Here is an 8,558-nt window from a genome sequence, read left to right as displayed (position 1 = left end):
AGAGATTCGAGAGAAGTGTCGGAGAAACAAGAGTCGGGAGACGGTAAGACTCGATTCGGGCAACAAATAAGTGAGAGGGGTGTCGAAGTCCGGGAATCCATAATAATAAACCTACGACTACGTATGATCCAATCTAATGTGTCGAAGTATAATCGATGTTCGACTCCTAAAGTAGATGTTTCTAAGTACTACGTATATCCGGAGATCATACTTAGTCAAACAAACGCCTAATTCGGTTAATCCCGAGTCAATGAAAGTGTCGCCTAGTCGCCTAACTATGTGAAGTGCATGACAAGACACATGAAATTATGACTTAGACTACTATCGATATCGAATACATCGTTTCGTCTATTAACTATGTGAAGTGCTTGACAAGACACATGAAAATACGATCAAAACGATAATCGAATCAAATGAACATCAATTCATAATCAAAACATCAAATCATATTAAACATAATCACAAATTCATCACATTTCATCTCATATAATCGACACACTTGATTTAGCTAACATGGTGAATAAGTAATAAATGAAAAGAAGATGATGAGAAATCCCCCTTTTTCGATGTGGCTCGAGGCTAGGTTCGTCGAGAAAAATGAGTCTCTAAGTGTAGTCGATCTCCCCGTAGCAAAATTCTGGATTTCCCTTTTATAGTGCACTTTGGGTGTCCCCGAGCAAAAATCAGATTCCCCCATAGCGACCACCATCATCTTCTCCATTTTTCACCCAAACTCCATTAAAGCTTCATCAAGCTTTCTCTCTCTAAAGATTTCTTACCCAAAATCAAAATCAAACACATAGGAAGCAAGCCAAGATGATGGGGAGTAAAAGCCCTAAGGTTTCCGGCCAAGAAAGTGGCCGGAAACCCTAGATATTTCCGGCCAAAGATATGATGAATTCCGGCCAAAATCCAAGAACACAAAGATCCGGCCAGGTCTCGGCCAGATCCGAGCAAGTCGCGGTCTCTTCTTGCTGTCTCGTGGCTTCCCGTGTGATAGCAGCTACTGTCCGAGCTTTAGGCTTCAAATCCCGAGCTGTTCTTCAAGATGAGCAGATCCGAGCACTTGAAGATCCCGGCCAGCAGCTATGGAGCTCGCGTCCCGTGCTACTGAGGATGCGTCCCGTGCCGGCCATCTCATTGAAGCTTCTCCCGAGCAGCTCGAGCTGCTGCCATGCAGCCCGAGCTGCTGCCGGCCAAGGCTAGGCCGGCCTTGCCTTGGCCGGCATTCCTCCTTCTCCTTCTTCTCTTTTTCTCTCTCTCAAACTCTACTAAATGATGAAGAACCCTAGCCCCTTGCCTCCTTCTCTCTCTCTCTTCTTGGTTCTTGGTATTGTTAGAATGATGAAGAAGAAGATGAATAGTGTATTTGACTCAAACCCTAGACTTAGTCAACCTTGACTTTGACTCAAACTTGAGTCTATTGGGTGCCTCCAAAATCTCTTCCTTCTTCCTTCTTTGGGCTTGGGTTTTAGACTTGGGTTTTAATCTTCACTTGGAAATCAAGAGTGTGTCTTCTAGAATTATAACCAAAGGAAGGTGCCTTCATAGCATCTTTGTTTTAAGACCGAACCTCGACTTCTTTCTTTCACAACTTCCCCGTCCGAACTCGGAATTGACTTCCGTTTTCACCGTTGGACTCGTCTTTGACTCCTCTTCTCATATGATTTGCTTGAAGTCCTTTTCTCTCGTTTTGGGCACATGAAATGATAGTGATAATTCGCTCCCTTTATTCCGAATTAAATTCTTTATTCCAAATATGGTACCTAAACAAGAAAAACACATAAAATGTTATTGATAACACTCGAAAAGGACTAATTAGTCTAAGTTAGGCTCCTTAAATGTGACATTTTCGTGTCACATCAACATCCCCAAACTTAAACTTTGCTAGTCCTCGAGCAAACAAAACAAAATAAAAGCCTAACTCACTTTCGGAGGAATCCCGATTGCATTTAGCATATGCAACAAGCCGTTAAACCCCTAGGTTACCCCTAGTGGACGAGTGCGGTCTCGTGAGGGTTTCCATTGATGATGCCCACAAACATCGAGTTTCAAATGCATAAGGGTCCAACAACCACATCATAGATAAGCATGATTCATATAATGAAAGGTTTAAGCATGTCAAAACATAATGAATCAAGTAAACAAGTTCATGTGAAAGCTAAAGACCTCTTCACTAATGATCTTACCCTAAAGTGTAAGTGTCAACCCATAATAAGCAACATCTATGTTCCGAAGTCACAAAGCCTTGATCCCTAGTTTAGTACATTTCGCCTCGACTTTGGCCTCACGGACATACACTCCAAATATGAAATCACTCAAGAATGGTTCGCTCGTATGTGTGAGTGTGATCACTAAACATGGACTCAACACATAAAAAGGGGTGAGGACAACATTTTGGAACGAATGATCTCCTAGAAGGAATTAGCCACTAAACGGAGTGGGGAAGCTCACTCACCCTTCTCACCCATTCTACCCTCTAAGAATGCCTTCCAAAGGTTAACGGATACTAAAGATGGATGATGATGGAGGATTCCCGAGAATGTCGACTACTTCATTATAGAACTTCTCAAGCACTTCCACATTTGTTTCTTGCTTCGAATACTTATTCATGAACATGAACACAAACACATATATACAATCACATCACACACACAAAAAGAGCTAACACATGCTCAAACATACTCATGAACCACTTTATTTCTTTTTTTTTTTTTTTTCTTTTCTTTTCTTTTTTCACTTTTTCACTTTTTCACTTTTTCTTTTTTCTTTTTTTCTTTTTTCTTTTTTCTTTTTTCTTTTTTCTTTTTTCTTTTTTCTTTTTTCTTTTTTCCTAACACAAAATCACATAAAACAAACATAACTCACACAATACTATATTCTTGCAATCAACTTTTTCCATTTCATACTTGCTTTGACATTCTCCATTCTTTTCTTCTCATGTCTTCATTCTCGGGATATAAGATGATGGATGATGATGGAGTATCCGCCTTCCTCTAGTTGACACTCTTATTGGGTTTCACGGACTACAAGGGCAAGGTTAATTCGCTATCCTAATGTCACTCTTAGTGGCTAAGGAAGTTGAGCACACGAGATCAAATGAGCTCTTTTATAAGTTACGAGGTTGAGTAGCTCTTCATTCTACTCGGAGTTAGCGCGGAAGAGTACACTCGAAGGGCAATTTAGGCTTTGAGCTCTCACATGGGTTAAGTCTCCACTAATGACTACTCTAGGTCTCTTAGAGATGTTTCTTCTTCACTAAGATGTTACTCCCATGGCATAACACAAACACTCAAAGACTCGACTTTCATGCAAAGGTCACTAGCAATCACAAAACTCATCAACTCGACACATATGCATCAACATTCTTAAAACCATCACTACAATCACATGCTAATCTACTCAAAATGTTCAAAATTTTCAAATTTTGGCTAATTTGAACCCTTTTATCTTTGAAACCCATGGTCATGCATTGGTTATGGTCATATCCCGCATCCCCAAACTTAAAACTAACATTGTCCTCAATGTTCTAAGCATACACTCACCAAAAAATAAAGAGGCACATCAATTTAAAGAGAAGAGTGGAGAGATATTACCATAATCGAAGGAGATAAAGATGATACTACCAAGGCTCATGTATAAAGAAGTTCCAAGTTGATGTTAAGCTCGCGCCATCCCCAAACTTGGAACAAACCACGCCTTAGAAGTAGTACATATAAGAGATGCTCCTAAAATATCACCAAATATCATGAGAGTGAAGCACATAAAAAACATGACCATATAGAACTCTACCACTAACGCGGGTATACACGATTGCATTGAGCTATGCAATTAGCCTTTGATTCTCTTGTTGTCACACAAGAGCACGAGTTATGTCTCGCGGAGGGTTTCCAGAGATGCTACCCACAAACATCAAGGACCATCTTAGTCGGCCTAACGATCATATAACAAAAGACGAAAGATTTGGGGGTCAACCCAAAGAAAACTATATACAAAAGCTAAAAGTCTCACAAGAATATTAAACGAAAGAAGTGCGAGTGAGACTAAAAGAATATTAAAAGCAAAAAAGAGGCCATCCCCAAACTTAGTGGATGCACGGTCCACTAAGTGCGCATAAATGCTAGGGGCGACGACTAAACAGTCGTCAAAAGGATCGACATATAAATGAAGGGTCAGGAAGTCAGTCGAAGGTAAAAAGTTATCCTCAAGCTTAGTGGATAAAACATCCACTAAGTCCCTAGACATGCGAGGGAAGACATCCGAAGTGTCCCATAAGGGGTCAACAACCGAGTCTGAGATCATGTGGAAGGTCGAACTAGACTCTAAGGGTAAGGCAATAGGCTCGGGGACCAAGTCAAGGTCCGTAACTTCCTTAGGTAAATGGTCCGATAAACTATCCATTATGTCTCTAACTACTATGTCATCGACGTCCTTAAAGGCATCGGGAGCCTCAAAGTTAGGCATAACACCTTCCATTCTACATAACCCATCCAAATAATCACAAGTGGTAAAAGTTGGAAAGTTCAACATTGTGTGATTCCCAAACATGCTCGTAGAGCTATCATCCTGAACATTAAAATCTAATGTAGTCGGATCATAGTGAGATGACAATGGTCGAGGGATTGAGCAATAAGGTTCATCGGTCAGTTCAGGCTCTAAGGGTCTATCAAGAGCTTCTTCGACATTTAACTTAAGACTAGAGTTAGGTGTATTACCCTCACCATCATTCATAGTCTCCTCTTGAGTTTGGGGTGCGCAAACCCCTTCCTCGTCGACGATAGGCTCTGACTCAAGTCTATCAACAATTTTGAGAAGTCATTCCGTGATCTCCGTTATATTCTCGATTAAATCTAGTTTGGTACTCTAAAATTGCTTGGAGAGTGTCTTCAGACATCTCCTCGTAATAAGGCACATGAGTATAACTAGACGAAGACTCTCGCGGAACACGGATCATGGGACAATACTCGGTCAAATGGTCTAAGCTCGCACAAATAACACAAACCGGGTTAATGGTCTCCAAGGTCCTTTCTTCACTACCTTCATGTAGATATCTAGACTCGACTCTTTGAGTGGAATCATCGAGTCGGGAATTGTCATCACTAAATGAACCGTTCATATATGCTTGTCGATAGTCACGAAGACTTCGACGTGGTCGATCAATATTAATAGAACTACGGTCCTCATCAAATGACAAATTCATACATGAAGGTGTGATCATCCCAAATTCTTGTCGATAGTCTCGAAGACTCTTACGGGGTCGATTACCCTCATGCTCATAATCCCTAAAACCATGTTCATGACGAGTCTGACCGACTCCATACATCCATCGATATTCACCCATGGTTATCCTAGGTCGGTCAGGCTCAACTCGCCTATTCCTATTACTAGTCGGAACATTCCTATGTAAATTTGAGTAGTCCTGATGACTTGTAGATGGTCGACTAGTGTTAGAAAGGGTTCGCATAAGGTCATTCTCATCAAATGACCAACTTGCCATGATTTCACAATATTCAAGGATACTAACACACAATCGCAAAAAAGGGAACAAACACTTATAGACTAAACAATCACACACAAGTGAAAAGGATGAGATAGAATGCGATACTATCGAGTGTTCCTCTCGTTTCGTTCGCCTTTCTTCTTAAGCTTCTCGATTCCTTCCTTTTCCTTCGCCTTTATGTCACTTTTGGCTCTTTTCTCGAAAACGGTACCTAAAAAGAAGATAAAAAAAAATACAAAAAATAAATAAAGAGAAAACGTCTAAGAAAGCAACTAACACAAGACTAACGAACAAAACAACAAACGCTATCCTAACTACTAAACCTATCCCCGGCAGCGGCGCCAAAAACTTGATGCACCCGAAAAGGTTGCACACCCAAGCGGAGGTATCAAGTAGTAATCCGGCAAAGCCGGGATCGATCCAAGGATAGGAAGGTAGTTTGGATATCGAAGGGTCTTATCCCTCGGTCTAGATATTAAACGCTAACTTAAACTAAAAAGGAAATGAACAAAGATAACGGGGGGTATTCAGATTGATTGAGGAACAAATGAAATAATGAAAACAAATAAAACTACTAAGCAATCAAAAGTAAAACGGGCAAGAAGAGATTCGAGAGAAGTGTCGGAGAAAGAAGAGTCGGGAGACGGTAAGACTCGATTCGGGCAACAAATAAGTGAGAGGGGTGTCGAAGTCCGGGAATCCATAATAATAAACCTACGACTACGTATGATCCAATCTAATGTGTCGAAGTATAATCGATGTTCGACTCCTAAAGTAGATGTTTCTAAGTACTACGTATATCCGGAGATCATACTTAGTCAAACAAACGCCTAATTCGGTTAATCCCGAGTCAATGAAAGTGTCGCCTAGTCGCCTAACTATGTGAAGTGCATGACAAGACACATGAAATTATGACTTAGACTACTATCGATATCGAATACATCGTTTCGTCTATTAACTATGTGAAGTGCTTGACAAGACACATGAAAATACGATCAAAACGATAATCGAATCAAATGAACATCAATTCATAATCAAAACATCAAATCATATTAAACATAATCACAAATTCATCACATTTCATCTCATATAATCGACACACTTGATTTAGCTAACATGGTGAATAAGTAATAAATGAAAAGAAGATGATGAGAAATCCCCCTTTTTCGATGTGGCTCGAGGCTAGGTTCGTCGAGAAAAATGAGTCTCTAAGTGTAGTCGATCTCCCCGTAGCAAAATTCTGGATTTCCCTTTTATAGTGCACTTTGGGTGTCCCCGAGCAAAAATCAGATTTCCCCATAGCGACCACCATCATCTTCTCCATTTTTCACCCAAACTCCATTAAAGCTTCATCAAGCTTTCTCTCTCTAAAGATTTCTTACCCAAAATCAAAATCAAACACATAGGAAGCAAGCCAAGATGATGGGGAGTAAAAGCCCTAAGGTTTCCGGCCAAGAAAGTGGCCGGAAACCCTAGATATTTCCGGCCAAAGATATGATGAATTCCGGCCAAAATCCAAGAACACAAAGATCCGGCCAGGTCTCGGCCAGATCCGAGCAAGTCGCGGTCTCTTCTTGCTGTCTCGTGGCTTCCCGTGTGATAGCAGCTACTGTCCGAGCTTTAGGCTTCAAATCCCGAGCTGTTCTTCAAGATGAGCAGATCCGAGCACTTGAAGATCCCGGCCAGCAGCTATGGAGCTCGCGTCCCGTGCTACTGAGGATGCGTCCCGTGCCGGCCATCTCATGGAAGCTTCTCCCGAGCAGCTCGAGCTGCTGCCATGCAGCCCGAGCTGCTGCCGGCCAAGGCTAGGCCGGCCTTGCCTTGGCCGGCATTCCTCCTTCTCCTTCTTCTCTTTTTCTCTCTCTCAAACTCTACTAAATGATGAAGAACCCTAGCCCCTTGCCTCCTTCTCTCTCTCTCTTCTTGGTTCTTGGTATTGTTAGAATGATGAAGAAGAAGATGAATAGTGTATTTGACTCAAACCCTAGACTTAGTCAACCTTGACTTTGACTCAAACTTGAGTCTATTGGGTGCCTCCAAAATCTCTTCCTTCTTCCTTCTTTGGGCTTGGGTTTTAGACTTGGGTTTTAATCTTCACTTGGAAATCAAGAGGGTGTCTTCTAGAATTATAACCAAAGGAGGGTGCCTTCATAGCATCTTTGTTTTAAGACCGAACCTCGACTTCTTTCTTTCACAACTTCCCCGTCCGAACTCGGAATTGACTTCCGTTTTCACCGTTGGACTCGTCTTTGACTCCTCTTCTCATATGATTTGCTTGAAGTCCTTTTCTCTCATTTTGGGCACATGAAATGATAGTGATAATTCGCTCCCTTTATTCCGAATTAAGTTCTTTATTCCAAATATGGTACCTAAACAAGAAAAACACATAAAATGTTATTGATAACACTCGAAAAGGACTAATTAGTCTAAGTTAGGCTCCTTAAATGTGACATTTTCGTGTCACATCATGCACCCGATACAAGTCACCAGAAAGTTTTTCTAACTTTTTGCTGCTGGCGAACTGTTCGACGAAGGTGTCCGTCAATTGAGCAAATGATGCAATTGAATTGTTTGAGAGGTTCGTGTACCACTATAAGGCAGGACCGGTCAAGCTGGACCCAAAACTTTTGCACATGCGCGCTTCACGCAGATCTCTGGGAATAGCTGCTGCGAACATTCTCTGCTTGTAAGACGCAATGTGATCGTCTGGGTCAGAAGTACCATCATACATCTTCATGTTCGGGAAGGAGAATTTCTTTGGCATCTCCACCAGTGCAATAGCGTCTACAAAGGGGGGGGTCGGCGTAGCTGTAAGGGAGGCTCTTCTTGAAAGGAGTAGGCATTCCTGGAATACGTGTAATCAACGCTTCCATTTCCGCCAACTTCTTTGCCATTACCTGTTCTAGAGGAGTACCTGTAAATGTAAATGGAAGCGAATCAGTAGACGCATTAACATAAGTTGATCCATTTGTCATGGGATACGTAGTAGGCAAAGTATATGGGAAAGAAGAGTAAAGGGGAGCAGTAGTTGGAAGAGCTTGATGCGTGTGTGGGAAGA

General features: G+C 41.5%; 1 long non-coding RNA gene across 1 annotated transcript; it reads right to left on the bottom strand.

The window, feature by feature from the left end:
• Positions 1–406: 406 nt before the first annotated feature.
• On the bottom strand, positions 407–7,425 carry LOC147530707 (uncharacterized). The gene is made up of 2 exons (XR_015227686.1): positions 2,749–7,425; positions 407–2,703 (listed from the first exon to the last, which is right to left on the bottom strand). It is a non-coding gene; the product is annotated as an uncharacterized LOC147530707 (long non-coding RNA).
• Between the last annotated feature and the right edge of the window lie 1,133 nt (positions 7,426–8,558).

The sequence above is a fragment of the Eschscholzia californica genome, unplaced genomic scaffold, assembly GCF_041429995.1.
Source record: "Eschscholzia californica isolate CP2 unplaced genomic scaffold, dmEscCali1.0.p SCAF_6, whole genome shotgun sequence".
Taxonomy (NCBI): domain Eukaryota; kingdom Viridiplantae; phylum Streptophyta; class Magnoliopsida; order Ranunculales; family Papaveraceae; genus Eschscholzia; species Eschscholzia californica.
Note: the sequence above shows the minus strand (reverse complement) of the source record. Positions and strands in the feature narration are given on the sequence as shown.